This window comes from Amblyomma mixtum, chromosome 9 (assembly GCF_055824585.1).
Source record: "Amblyomma mixtum isolate Tamu chromosome 9, ASM5582458v1, whole genome shotgun sequence".
Taxonomy (NCBI): domain Eukaryota; kingdom Metazoa; phylum Arthropoda; class Arachnida; order Ixodida; family Ixodidae; genus Amblyomma; species Amblyomma mixtum.
In genome coordinates this window covers 88292537-88306349 of record NC_143020.1, presented here as the reverse complement: position 1 = coordinate 88306349, position 13813 = coordinate 88292537, and the positions used below count along the sequence as shown (strand labels likewise).

Below are 13813 nucleotides of genomic sequence, written 5' to 3'. Positions count from 1 at the left end.
GTTTGGTTTAGTGGGTTTAACGACCCAAAGCAAATCAGGCTACGAGGGAGCGACAACGACAAGGGTACAAACGGGGCGCTGCTGCCTTCGAAGAAACAGGGCGTGGCTATTGGTCCCCACCGATCCCCACCTACGAGGTAAGTGCGGCGCCGACACTGAGATCTGGCCTCGCGAGATATCTGCGTCTCCGCACCAAGAGCCGAAATTTCGCCGGCCGAGACGCGACGCAGAAGAAACGCTGCCTTGTGGTTCCGGGCTAAACGTACATGGAATGCCAGTCAACAAGAAACAGGCAACACAAAATGATCGACGGTCGCGGGAGAGGCCGTGCTTCACGCTGTTTAAAGCGAGAGTAATAGCTATCCACGACAGCCTCTAGTGCAAATAGCTTCACACCAAGATTAACAATTTTTTTTTTAGCAGAGCTGTATACATACAGTTTTTAGATTTGGCCGTGCACACATCATTTTTTCGCGTCGCTTGTTTCTCCTGCGCATCTGGTGTCCAGAGCACAGATTCGGCTCGAAATCGAATTTTTTCTCCAAAATCATTCGAGAACGAACGTCATTGGAAACTGACATTAAATGATCCTTTGTAGCAGCCGATTAATCACACTAGGTGCTAGTGCCAGTCAATTCGATATATATTAACTTTGCTAGTGTGGCAGGAGTATTAGCGTGGACCGAATCGGTCTTGTCCCGTTTGCGTTCGTTCTTACTCGGACAGTGATGTGTGCGTGTTGTGTTAAATGCAGTAGTGTAAAAGCAAATAACGTGTAAATGGTGTGTTACGTGAGCAGCTACGCGCACGCGATTCATGATTAATCCCTCGAAATTGAATAAATATGGAGTGAAAAAAGAAGGCAGACAGCGAATAAGGCACTGAACTGTGCTACAGGGCCCACTGAATGACAAGCAACTACTATGAACCCCTGTCAGGCAGCGAATTTTCCCACAAAAAATATTAGCATGAGTTGACATTCTTGCTGTTGCCGCTGTCACGTGACTATAAAGCTGCCATGTCATTTGCAAATGTTACAAGTTAGGATTCCCCGAGTATACGCTGAGCTGAAAGCCCAGCGGCGGCATCGTAATTGCCGGAAAAATTTTTTTTTCATCCAAGGAAGCACAACATTCCAATCTCACATATACACAACAGCTAAAGCCATGCTTTCACTCTGGGTCGGAATGCGCACGACAGGGTGCCAGGAAAACATAGGCATAAGCTTCAGTAGTAGCCTCGACGTAATTGGCAGTCGGCTGCTCCGGGAACGGGTAGCCACCGCACGGTGAACTGAGTTGACAAACTCACCAGTTGTTGCGTGGCCTCTGCAGTGGCGAAGGTCTTCAGGCATCCCAGGCTGACGAGGTTGACGGTGGCGCAAAGCGCGAAGCTTCATGCTGTCTTCCAGTGACCGCGGTCCCTTTCGACACGCACTCTAGCACTGAGTCGTGCACACACTGAATAACTCACGACACTCACCAGGAGAGGCAGACGTCTAAAATTGCAAAAAAATCCTCACAGCCATCGTTCCACTAGGTTCGACGGAGCCGCACATGCCGCCTTTGCGACGTCTTTCTGCAAAGACACTTGCCACCGGCGCTAGAGAGGATGCTAACAGAGCAGCCACGTTTTGCCGAGGGGCAAGGCAGCCCAACGGAAGGAACAAGTACCACGCACTACCCCTCCCGGCTCTTCCCAGAAAAGTGGGGCCCCTCGCACAGGGCTTCCCTGAATGCGACATTAGCACATCCTGTCAGCACACTGGCTGATCGCACTTGTCTAGAGAAAAATGTAAAGCAGAGAAAATTCCCAGGAAAGCGGGTCACATTCACCCCTCAGTAGATCGAAAATCGCAAGTCAACGTAGGCTGTGAATGGAAACAGGTTTGGAGGCTGCCCTCTTGCTCCCTGCGCAGGTTGAACTTGAACAATATCTCTTCCACCAGATAACAAAGAAGAATACCTCCAAAATGGGTGTGTCTGAACCCCTCTACTATGTACTACTTTGGGATTGGCGCTACCGTCATACCAGAATTGATATGGTAAATGTGTACAGTGAGGCACAGCCTGTTAGCCCCATTTCGCGGAGGCACCTTCTAGTCATCTGAGATGTCACGCTTCGGTGATTATTATTAGCCGCGAATTCGTGGGAAACAGTTTGATGGAAATGGCTGGAGGGCTTCTTTTGAGGGCCTTTTGCCGCTGCATTCTTGAGTCGTACGAAACCATAGGAAAGACGATGCACAGCGGTCGTATTCATGTAAACGCGACTAATGAGACGAAGGAACGGCCTCTACTCGCGCTTTTTACAATGCTACACAGTTATTCTTGTGACAAAGCTAAAGACTTCAAGGCACTCATATTTTTCAGCAACCAGTCCTCTGGGTCATCCACAGCATTGTGCTGAATAAGATCCGTAGGTTTCGTGCCGGAGTAACTCCGACGTTAAGAAGAACTTGTCGTTGGGCGAGTTGGTGCATACTGTTGTATGCATTTGATAGTTGATAGTTTGCGCTCTTTCAGTCTCCCTCGTGTTTTTTTTCTGTGTGTGTCTTTTGTGCGCAATTCGTACCGTCAACAGTAACTCCGACGCTAGCCGCAGTCGCTGCGTTATGCCTGAAAGGATCTGACCAATAGCCATTCCGAAATTACATATGTAGATGTGCGGTACAAAGGAGGGCGCGAGTTTGAAAAGATCGCCGGGAAGAGATCGCAAGCTTCGGAGAGGATTGTGCCGCCGCTGGTGAGGGACCGGATTATAATCGGGGACAAGTTTTTAGAGCGAAAAGCTCTACTTCGCCCATTCTCAGCCTGGAGGTCAACTGGCTCTTATATTTGACCTCTAACGGGAGACGCGCCGCATGCGGCTATGACGTCAAAGCCATGTGACTCGCCGGCGCCATAGCTGCGCGCATGGCAGTTACGTCCGCCGCTGCACTGGCTGTTGCTCAGCCGCTCCTCGCCAGTTGTGGCATGTGATGTTTCAGGTGATTCGCTCTTGCACTTGTAGCACGTGATGGTGACAAAGCTTTCGCTCTGCATATCCCGGCTCAGCTGAGTTGAGCCACACCCACTTTTTGGCAAGGCAGCAGAGACTAGGCAGGAAATAAAGAGAGGCCTTTTCTCCCGCAAAAGGCCCTCCATGACGTTTTCTGCCGACCAAAAGCTCCAGGGGATTAATTTTCCCGTGTAGGCTAGGAGTGCCTAGGGGTGAAGGGGAGGTAGTTGCTGGTGTCGCTAGCGCTGAGGAGCCCATTATCGACGGCACCAGAACAAAGGCCCGTCTTCTTTCCTTTGCTGCCTGGCCTCTGCTGCTTTGTCAAAAAGAAGCACTGAAGGCAAGCTTGGGTGGAGGAAAGTATTCTTTAACCCTATGCATTACACGTCAACAGACGTTTCTGTTTCCTCCGGTCCATCGTTGCGAGTCTCGTGCGGTCGCGCTTTACGCAATGCAGAGTAGCCTTTCTCGTCAGTCTTTTGCCATTTGATTAATTTGTGCCCCTTTATCAATGGCGTTCTCGGCGGCAAGGCCGTCGGAACAGCTCTTCACGATCGTGGAAAACAGTCAAAGAAATCGGAAGCAGATCGCCGAAAGTTCATGCGGGAAGCGTGAAACGGCAGTCCCAATGTGGTTGCGGCATGTTTCTGCTGCACTGCTTTCCTGCCGGCCTAGAGTTAAATTCCGATAGACGTCTTGCGTTGAACGGAATAGAAATCCGGCAAATTACGAACTCTCGGATATGTTCAACCCATTATGTGGATGATAGGTGCTAGGAAAAAAAATCCGGTACCAATATTGAACCTGGGAAATAAGCGCAGGGCAAATAATTTTTCTACTTTTATCGCGTCGTGCACTGCTTAACAAATTGTTTTTTGTTACTGTGAGATTACTGAGGCCATGCCGTAAGAGCAAAGGTAAATTTACTTCCATTTTGTTAAATACTACTAGCTGCCGCAGTGGCTTTGTGGTTATGGCACTCGGCTGCTGACCGGCAGCGGTGACCGAATTTCGATAGAGGCGAAATTCTAGAGGCGTGTGCACTGTGCAATGTCGGTGTACGTTTAACAACGCCGGTTGGCCGAAATTTCCGGAACCCTTGACAACGGCGTCCCTCATAGCGTGAGCCTCTTTGGGAGGTTAAACTCCATAAATCATTGCTAAATTACACTTCGACCTGGGGTGAGTGGGGAAACAAAAAGAAATAGTGATAGAAAATTTTTGGCAATGATTTACTGATCCTTTTAGTTTGCCTGGAATTACTACCTGCTGATATCATGGAAAATATAGTCACGTGATAAGCAGCCCCGCAGTCGCCTTTCACGAGTTTCGTTTCCCGAGTAACTGAGCTGGGAGGGTTTGTTAGAGCTGGTGGCAAACCCCTCTCTGTGACTGTTCGAGGTATACCGGTCGCATTTTCCCCCTCTTTTTGTTCTGCCGTGTATAGCGACATCGGCCGCAGATGCGATAAAGCCATACCCTCCGGCACCGTGCCCTCAGTTTATTTCTACTCTAGAAAATGGACATGCCTCGGCTGCTTCCCTTTCTGTAGATCTGTAGCATGAATTCTCATTATTAGTTCTATGATTAGGCGTCCTGAAGGGCCCACGAGCGGGGTTGGAGATACGAAAAATATTCGTGATAGTGCATCGCATTGTGCACGCTAGGGCATAATAGGACACGGTCGCAAAACGAGGAGCGCCTTGCTGTCGGGAGGAATGAGAGCATCCATACGTCCCACTGTGTGCGCATTGCAAATTTGTTAGATTTGCGCCTGTTTCACTGTGTCTTTAAATAGCCAATGCGCGAACATGAAAGGAAGAAGCTTGGTTGTCAGTATTCAACAAATAAGCTATTTAAACAGGTAGTGATAATTAGTCCGGTTATTTACACAATTAGCTCACGATTAGAGAAAACGGTGGCACTACCGAAGTACCATCGCTTTAAACTATTGATAGTTAAAAAAGCTTTCGATAGTGCCGATACTATAGGTAAATTTGGTGCTGATCGACAGTATCGGCAGCCGATTTGCTGATAGTGTTGTATCATTACTTTCCACTATCGGCCTTCGTCGATGACAGCAGCCTGAAATGAACGGCGTCGCAGCAAGGACGCTAAAGAGAAAGGGGACACTATATGCGCACATGCCCCTCAGGCCATTCTTCTGATGACAGCAGCCTTCACCTGGTGCACGCAAAATTTTCCGCTCTCACTGCTTGTCGGTGGTAGAAACAGGAGTACCACGTCCATAGATAGTGCCCCAGTTTCCAACATTGCATGTGTTGACGATCGAACACGCCAGTGTAAACTCCAGTCTGAACACCCCATCGTCATCAAGCAGACGAACAGTTAAAAATGGAAACGTCCTTCGGAAATTACAAGCAGTTGTTGCCATGGTGACGACCACGTGTCGGTGAGCAGGGCTGCAACGAATCGCAGACATCCTATACATGATACAAGAAGCAGGACTTTACAACAAATACAATATTATAGAATTATATTTTGGAATTTGTGTGCTTTTGTTCCTGGTGCCACAGATCTATCATGGAGGGACATGAGTATTACCAGCGTAGACGAGGCGCACATAGTACTGAATTTTCCGCAAGATGGCGCTCCAACTTCGCAATTCTAGAGTTACTGACGGCGGAAAGCGCGAAGCAGGTCGAATGGGCAGAATGAAAAAATCGTGTGGCCTTCGATGAATCTGCTGGTTATATGGTCTGCGTGTGACGTGGGAACATTCAAATACTTCTTTATTAAGCGTCGCATCCGCGTTGACAGGTCGTAGCACTGGTCTCTCGGTTTTCCCTTGCAAGCCGTCCTGCTTCGTGATCGATCGCTTTTCCTCACGAGTCCAGGACAGGTAAACCTTGATACATGACTGAACTTACGCAAACAACGAAGTAACGCCTCCGGGCTTTTGTAAGGACTGGGAATACACACGCTTTCGTTCAATACGTCAGGGAAAGTCAAACATCACTGACGTTTATTGTGCGAACAACACTGGACTGCTAAGAAAGAAGAAAACAGACGTGCTTTTTTATCAACGACAGAAAAGCGACACCCTTAGTGACTTGGTTCCAGCACATTCAAAGCAGGGGGGGTGGGGAGGGCTGCTACATTTTCTTTGATTAAATGGCCTGTCAGTTCTTCAGCATACAGAGAACATTTCCTTCCACACTGTGTCTTGATACGATTCCTTTTCCTGCTTTTCCCGCCATGTCTTTCTCCCACTTTTCTGCCTTCCTCCATCTTGAAATAAGAAGCGTTCTTGATGGGTATATTTACCACTATTTCGCTATTTCCCCTCACTATTCATAAAAAAACCTTAAACTGCGTAGTCGCAGCCCTGGCAGTTGTACCGTCGTCCCCGATCAAAACACTGCCATTGCATATAGTTGACGTGGAAGCACTTATACATCATCTCGATAATCTGTACTTTGCTCGTGGATTTGTCAAGACCTGTTTCCGCTAATCTTCTGTTCCACGCTGCTGACGTCACACATGGCGACCACAGCAGTGGAAGCCTGGCGAGACAGTCCCGAAGGCAACACCGTAGTGAGGCAGTACCTCAAGCTTCTTCGCGTGCTTGGTTGCTGCTTCGTGGAAGGCCTCTTCACCGACGACCCTTCGGAGTTGGGGTCTGCCAGGTGTTCTTGGTATCTCGCCTACAGCCTCTGCATACTGACCGCGCTATGGGTGACCGCTGCAATGAACATTGTCCGCTTCGTCGGGAGCGGAACCATAATGGGCGACATCTTGGGCATCGCCTGCTTCATGTACTCAGTCCAGCTGACGAGCGCGGTCGCACCGGCCTTCTTCAGCGTGCACAACATCGTCCAGGCTTTGGCGAAGAGCGCCCGCTTCGAACGCGAGAGCCAGCGCCATGTCTGCGGCCATGGCTCAGGGAAGGTATGTGAATTACTGCGAGCTTGCTAAGACTTGTACAAGAGCCATTGCAAACAGCATCGCACTGAGCTAGGGAAGACAGATAACCGCTGGGTCTTGCATATTCTTTTCTTATGCTTGTAGTCGGTTGCATCCATTCGAGGAGGAGAACGAGGAGGAACAAATTTTTTTTTTATCACAAGACAAAGAGGGCAGGGGCTAGGTATAAGGTTTAGACAGCGTGTGGGCTCTCTCGACAGCGCTAGGTGGCTTGAAGTCCATGCTTCACTGCGACCTCCAGAGTCCAACCCACTACCCGGAGTTGTATCTGCGGGTCAGGGTGAGCAACGAAATCTCTGCATCCATCCGAACGACCCCCAAATGTGAACAAAGCAGATGTCTAAGCTATAGGGTGCAGTTTTATAGTTATGGCTCTTTATGAGATACCTTTCACGATTGACGATGGCAACACGAGTTTGTAAACTTGCTGCTGATGTGGTATCTTTTATCTTTTTGTTTTTGAACACAGCTCGACGTAAAGCATCCGCTTATTTGTATACGCGCTCTGTACTACGTCAACTCCCGCTTTGATCGTTAAAAGTCGGCTAGCAGTAAAATAAACTCAGCTCCGCGATCAGGTGTCAACCCCATCTATGTGCCTCGCGCCACTTTCGTCATCTTAGGTAGCGCGAGGCGTGCGGTAGAAAGTTGCGGCAAAACGCTTGAAAACGCTTCTCGGACGGTGCAAGTATAGCCAGGAGGTGGTAGACTACAAAATCTACGGCCAGAAACACAGAGAGCCCGCGCTAGCGACACTGCCCGCATGGCCGCTGTCCAAACATCGGCACATCTGTGCCCAAACATTTAACAGACAAAAAAATGACAATGCTTTCACCGTGTTGAATAATATGAGTAACTCAGAGATAGCAGTATCATCTGTCTGCGCTGGTGGACGCTTCACACTTGATTGACAGCATGACTCGAGGCGGCAGCTCCGTGCTGCCGAAGCCGCGTTCGCAAAGCCCTTGAGGTTTGTGATCAAACCACTTTTTCACGCACGCAATGAACACTTTGTCATCTCGAGCCTGTTTGCCACGCAGATGAGCCTACAATGGCCCAAACAGATAAAAATGTGATAGCGCTGCATGAAGGACTTCATAATAACAGTGAGGACAATCCCGTAAGAAACTTTGCAGAAGATCATTACGTTGTTCCTGATTTCCATTATCTCCCTTTTTAAGAGCCATCCATGCAACCCAGTGAGCACAAATTTTTCTATATCCCAGTCGTTCGATTAGCGTTAAGACAGATCATTTTGCCATACTTGTTTGTTCCATGATATCTTGTGGTGATGCATCTTTCATTTTGACTAAGTTCGTTGGTGATCGACTGATCAATTTTGATTGCTTCGGACACTTGACGGTCTACCTATACGTGACAGGATCTGAATACTGCAATCACCACGCAGCAAAATCTGAAGTCATCGCAACACATTTCTTCGCTTCGGTTGTCTGCATATACCAGGGGTCTCAGACACGGTGCCCGCGGGCCGCAGCTGTGACCCGCACCCGCCGGCCCTTCGCCTCATTTTTATTCCGAAAGCTTGCGGCAGTTTTTTTTTTCGGAAAAGAGAAGAGGCTGGCGCCCCTTAATCTGCGTTACCTTTAGACCGACGTCAGCTGCCTTCAAAAGCGCACAAGGAGCTAGCCACCCCCCTCTCTCTCTCCTTCACCCCTCCGCACCACTATACCGAACAACTAACTCACTCCACATGGTACGTGAACAAGGGCCGCCTCCTTTTTCCTGCGTAGCTTTCGCTGCAGAGCTAGAGAGAGTTGTCCGGGAGTGGACAATGTCCAATTCAGAGTGGAAATCTCTGATGCGGAAACTGAAAGGAAGTAATTTCCTACTTTGGCCTTTGTTCCTGACTGTGGGTCACGACTCTTGTCTTGTACTAGGCAAAGGTAATGAGGTGGTAATAAAAGGCAAGGATGCTGCATTTCCCAGTAGCCACGGAAGAGATAATCTGTTCCAGTAGTGTCAGCCGGTTCCTATGACTCTGCTTGTGTGACCAAGCAGGGAGTGGTAGATGAAAGGGGATAATACGTTCCCTCTATGGTCGGGGCTAGACCCCTCTCTCCATTGTGGGGCGCTCCCCGCATTGTCATGCTTGCAGGGTCATGGGAATCGACTGATGCCATCGGCTGGAGGGGGGTTCTTTGTCGGGGAAAAGCCGCTGCGTTCTTGAGTTGTGTCCGACTATAGTTTGTTCATTCGGTGAAATCGCATTCCGAAGACGAGACGGGCAAATACCGGCAACTAATGAAAGATCTGAAGAAGCTGAGAGCACACTTTCGATTGCACAGAAACCATGCCTATATGTGAGTAGGCGAATACAAGGGGGGTACTGCGCACAAAAAGACAAGGACAAGAAGATAACACAACAAGCGCAGACTCGCGACTGACTTTATTTGAAAACACGACACTCCTTTTATAGTTTCAAACTGTCACATCACACACATGTGGAAACCAAAAACCTTTCTTCATTCTGACACAGTTTGATAGAAGGGTCACTTACGCAATCTTTATCCTTCTGTTTGATGCAAAACGCCTCCGCCAACTCACGCGCCACCAGGTCACGGCTCCTCCTAAAAACATTTGTATCTGTCAGCAAAGGCAGGCAAGGTTTATTGCGCGTAGCATCCGGGCATGCGCCACAATGCAGGGGTAAATTCGACCCTATCCCTGATTTCATGGAAAGCTGGTGTTCCCTTAAGCGCTCATTCAGACATCGGCCTGTCTGACCGATGTATACCCTGCCACAGGTGAGGGGAATCTGGTAAACGACACCCGTCTGGCACCTGACAAAACGAGTGGCATGACGCTTCTCGTAGTCCGCTTTCCTCTTCCCTCCGGACATGACCTGAGGACACAATGAGGCCAACTTGCATGGGGCGGTAAAAACTACCGGCACGCCGTACCGTTTCGCCACGTTCTTCAAGTTGTGGGAAATTCTGTGAATATACGGTAGAACCGCTGGCCTCATTTCCTTAGAACGGCCACTATCCCGGCACGTCCTATCTTTCAGTTTGCGCAGAAGCTTCTCTGCCACTGCAACAATCATTGAAGCAGGGCAACCAGCCTTCGTCATCCTAATTACCTGATTATTGAGGCTCTCGTGCACCAGGTGAGCGCAAGACTTAGACAAGGCGTCCTGCAGGCAATACGTTCCGATAGCCAGTTTAACAGTCTTGGAATGTGCTGACCTGAACGGCAACAGGTCTTTCCGTGCACGTAGTAAGTACATCCAGCAAACGTGATCTGGTGTTGAAGTCAGGTTAATATCTAAAAACTAGCTTATCATGTTCCGGTAACTCGTGAGTAAAGGTTATACCCTTCCCATGTCGTCTGAAAATCGATAAAAATTCTTCCGCAATCACAGTGTGCGTCGCGCCAGGTCGATCTTTAAGAAACACTAATAGTCATCAACGTACCTAAATATTTTCAGAGTTGTCTCATCGTCAAAATAGCGCACCAGATCACAGTCAATGCTAGACAAGAAGATGTCAGCCAGTACAGGTGCCACACAGGAACCAATGCAAATTCCTTTGCGCTGAACAAGGACCTGATCGTTAAAAGATACAAAGGTAGAACCAAGATTAAACTCAAGGCCAGCGGTTCTACCGTATATTCACAGAATTTCCCACAACTTGAAGAACGTGGCGAAACGGTACGGCGTGCCGGTAGTTTTTACCGCCCCATGCAAGTTGGCCTCATTGTGCCCTCAGGTCATGTCCGGAGGGAAGAGGAAAGCGGACTACGAGAAGCGTCATGCCACTCGTTTTGTCAGGTGCCAGACGGGTGTCGTTTACCAGATTCCCCTCACATGTGGCAGGGTATACATCGGTCAGACAGGCCGATGTCTGAATGAGCGCTTAAGGGAACACCAGCTTTCCATGAAATCAGGGACAGGGTCGAATTTACCCCTGCATTGTGGCGCATGCCCGGATGCTACGCGCAATAACCCTTGCCTGCCTTTGCTGACAGATACAAAAGTTTTTAGGAGGAGCCGTTACCAGGTGGCGCGTGAGTTGGCGGAGGCATTTTGCATCAAACAGAAGGTTAAAGATTGCGTAAGTGACCCTTCTATCAAACTGTATCACAATGAAGACAGGTTTTTGGTTTCATCATGTGTGTGATGTGACAGTTTGAAACTATAAAAGGAGTGTCGTGTTTTCAAATAAAGTCAGTCGCGAGTCTGCGCTTGTTGTGTTATCTTCTTGTCCTTGTCTTTTTGTGCGCAGTACCCCCCCCCCCCCCCCCCCCTTGCATTCAACGTACGCTTTTAAACAATGTGAGTAGGCCTTAGGTGAAGATTATTATCTACCTATTTTTACAATTGGAGATCAAGGAACTTCATGGCAGTGTTATGGCACGCAGAATGAAAACAAAATTAAGCTTGCCACCACATTTGTTTCCTTCAGGGCTTTCAACTAGTACCAATAAACGCATTGCCATGCAAGCATTCCTACTGAGGAATACAGTTTGGTTTGAGGAGTGACGCTCTTAGCCAGTACTTATTGCATGCTTCATTGCCCACCTGCCGCTTGGAGACGTTTTAATCCGCTTACCACAAACTAACTACATCTGCTGAGTACGGGGCATAAAATAGAAAGATTCGTGACGACAAAGTCGATAAACCCAAGGCGTCGCTCGGAAAGCAAAAAAAATTTTTGCAAAAGCTCGCCAGAACTGCGAAGAAGCCATAAGAGAAAACAAAAAAGTCATCACAAAAATGATCTAGGACGTTCGCTCATTTCAGACCATATTAGAACTCTCGTTGCCCGAGATAAAAGCGTATAAGCTGGGCCTCCTCTCAACTCTCAAGTCACTATCACATGCCGCCCAAGGATCTTGGGATATTTTCGTAGATTTTCTCCAAAATCTCGACAAGGAATTCAAAATTCGCTTTCAAGACATCCGCAGCTTTTCAAAACAAATTTTCTCTGCACGCTTCTCTATGAGAGTCGACGGTGCTGAGCCAGACTTGCAAATGGAGTTTATTGAACCTCAAGCAAGCACAACATTACGACAGTAGTTTGAAGGCGTAGGTGTTCCGGAGTTTTACGCTTTTTTTTAGATAATTAATGCAATTTTTACAACTCTGTGGCACCAAACGACAAGGATCATTGCCATGTTCGGGAGCACATACTTGTGCGAGCACCTCTTCTTTTTAATGGACGTGTGCTAATCTGCTCTGCGTTCAAGGACGACAGATGACTACTTCAAAGCCACCATGCAAATCGTCTCCGCATGAAACCTCACGCTGTAATTGTATTCTTTGCTGCAGCTAAGTGTTGCTAAACCTCGTGCCAGCAACATGCCTAGAACGGAAGGGTAATTCCGGCAATTAAAAAATAAAAGCTCTTCTTGACAACACCAATTAGCTTCGCAGTTTCTTTTATATATTCAACACACTGCATGATTGGCGCTCTTCATCCCCCCCGCCCCCCCCCCCCCCCCCCCAAAAAAAAAAAACCGCCATTGCGATGCCAGGCGTCCCCTCTTTTTGTTATTTTCTGGCTTTTAGCCCGCGGGAGGCTAAATTTTCTCAATGCGACCCGTACAACATTATGAGTTTGAGACCTCTGCCATATACTATTTTCTGCTTACAGCGAACTGACGTTGCTTGGTTATCGACAGACGTGTAGAGATATTCGATCGCTGCATATTGTCGTAGTTAGACGTCATGTTTGTTATCCACGGTCTCTTGCCCGAAACAAAAGGAAAGAAAAATTAAGCATGGGAATCTTATAATAAAAAGGCGAAAGCGTCTACCTACAAAATATAATTTCCCTATTATTTGCCGTCACTGAGCTGCCATGGATTGTGCGTTAAGTTTTTTTAGTTAGGCTGATGATGATGATGATGATAAGGCGCGGTAGGAATGTTACATTGTGGGAACAACTGGACAGTTCCATGATGGAAAGAGGAAAGAGGCAGATATGAAAAAAAAAGACAACTTTTACGCTGCCTGTCACTAAATTTCGAGGTTTAAGCAAGAAGGTCCAAAGTGGCAAACTTTAAATTGGTTCTCACAACTATGAGTGCCTGACACAGTCTCCTATTTGCCACGTGAATCGGTGTCTGTGGCATTCTCCTAGAAAGCACGAGCCCATGAGTTCAATCGCGGCCGCAGCGGACACATTTGCGTTGGAGGTGAAACGGAAAAAACGGCTTCATTATCCGGACCCTTCCTTCTTTGACACTGAATTAGGTCTCTCTTCTCGGAACAAGACACTTTTTGGCTGCAGTTTATTGGCGTTAGGAAACGTAGCTGTGTTGCAGAGGCCCCGCATTTTTGAGTGGGATCAGTACTGACGTTCTCTGTATAGAGAGCGAGAGAGAGAGAAAGAAAAAAATCTTAATGCAACGCAGTATGAAGTGTCGGCGATATCCTGGGGCAGGGTCACCAATTTACGCATCTCAAATGCTGCTGTCCGCAGAAAATAAAAAAAATCTATGAGTAGGTATATAGCATTTATTAAATAGGATAACTACAACTTCTTTGCCCCAGTGCTCGTCGAACCGGACCATTTACGCAAGCGTGTTTGCTTTTAGTATGTGAAAATCTGACAGGATTTGTTTTCAAACAGTGGGCTCTTCACTGAATAAAGTAGCCTCTATTATCGATGCCCGCAAAACGGACCCAAATCAACTGAACCACAGAACGCGTTCATAAGGTGTGCACTGCTGTTTTGTATATCACCTAAACTATCCAAGGCCTTCGATCAACCACAATAGGTCTTCGAATAAGGGGGGCCAGGGGCAAATCTGCTATTCCGTAACGGTTTTTCGTACCTGTTAACCTTTTTTTCCATTTTTGCTACCAAAAGTTTCTTGCAAGATGTGTTGGCAATCTTCA

General features: G+C 47.8%; 1 protein-coding gene across 10 annotated transcripts in view; it reads right to left on the bottom strand.

Annotated features, from left to right (window-relative positions):
- The window catches only part of LOC149330042 (uncharacterized), a 145643-nt gene that overhangs the window by 116944 nt on the left and 14886 nt on the right, over positions 1-13813 (bottom strand). The window contains exon 1 of one of the 10 annotated variants that reach the window (XR_016285649.1): positions 1312-5418. The exons of the other annotated variants lie outside the window; for them this stretch is intronic. The gene's annotated coding sequence lies outside the window, so the exon portion shown is untranslated. Of the gene's footprint in view, positions 1-1311; positions 5419-13813 lie in introns of those variants that run through there. 10 annotated transcript variants of the gene reach the window in all.